Source organism: Palaemon carinicauda, chromosome 2, assembly GCF_036898095.1.
Source record: "Palaemon carinicauda isolate YSFRI2023 chromosome 2, ASM3689809v2, whole genome shotgun sequence".
Taxonomy (NCBI): Eukaryota; Metazoa; Arthropoda; class Malacostraca; order Decapoda; family Palaemonidae; genus Palaemon; species Palaemon carinicauda.
The window spans coordinates 197,776,281-197,777,755 of record NC_090726.1 but is presented as its reverse complement, the minus strand read 5'-3'; positions in this window follow the sequence as shown (position 1 = coordinate 197,777,755).

Below are 1,475 nucleotides of genomic sequence, written 5' to 3'. Positions count from 1 at the left end.
GTCAAAGCCGTATGCTATAGGCCTACCTCCGTTTCATCTTGCAGACCAACCTCGGTTTAACTTTCAGTTCATAGTACTGTATGAACTTTTTATCTTGTATTCCTCTGCTGAATGGCTTCCTTGTCCCAGCGCTTTTCAAGTTTGGATTTTCCGTAGCCATACAAACTGAGTCCTTTAATCCGACTTCTTTCCTCAACAGTCTGTCTCAGCCCCAAGCTAAAAGGTCAAAGCCTATTGCTATAGGCCTACCTCCGTTTCAGCTTGCAGACCAACCTCGGTTTAACTTTCAGTTCATAGTACTGTATGAACTTTTTATCTTGTTGTATTCCTCTGCTGAATGGCTTCCTTGTCCCAGCGCCTGTCATAAGGCCTAATTTCCACAAATCCGTGAATCAATTTGTATATTGCTCAAATCAATTATTATTATTATTATTATTATTATTATTATTATTATTATTATTATTATTATTACTTGCTAAGCTACACATCCCTATTTGGAAAAACAGGATGCTATTAGCCCAGGGGCTCCAATAGGGAAAATAGCCCAGTGGGGAAGGGAAACAAGGAAAAAATAAAGTATTTTAAGAACAGTAACAACGCTAGAATAAATATTTCCTGAATAAACTATAAAAACTTTAACAAAACAAGAGGAAGAGGAATAAGATAGAATAGTGTGCCCAAGTGTACTCTCAAGCAAGAAAACTCTAATCCAAGACAGTTGAAAACCAGGGCACAGAGATTATGGCACTACCCAAAACTAGAGAGTACTGTAAAGGTTTGATTTTGGAGTGTCCTAGAAGAGCTGTTTACCATAGCTAAAGAGTCTCTTCTACCCTTACCAAGAGGAAAGTGGACAGCAATAAGGATAAAATAAAATTATATCATGAGACTGTCACTGGTAATTTGTGTTAAAGAATCATACTAATTTTAGAATTCTCTCTCTCTCTCTCTCTCTCTCTCTCTCTCTCTCTCTCTCTCTCTCTCTCTCTCTCTCTCTCCAATCTGTAAATAATGTAACACCTTGGTTATGATGGAAATACAATTATCGAAGCTTTCCGAAAAGAATTCTCAATGGGCCTCGGCCTAGGTGTGTTTATGGCAAGCCAGAAACCACTATTCTGTCATTTTCACCTGACCAATGCAGACAAAAAGGCCTCGAACTTATGAATTAAGGCCACAGGGGCTAGGTAGACCATTTAATGGCCAAGGGTACAACGCAAAGACCATGAAGTTATGCCTATAGGAGATGCATTAGTAGCAAATCAGACACTTCGAAGTGTCTATTGATGGTGTACATTATAAAGAAGCCTTTGTACTCTAGATAAAGCTTTCAACATAACATTTCCTTTTCTCTTTCGTGATGCCTTAATCTTGCCATAAAATATGCTAAAATACTTTTCCCAGGCCCCAACTCTGGATTTGTGGCAAGGATAGGCCTATATGTTGTTACGCAGTACATGATATTGAAAGTAATC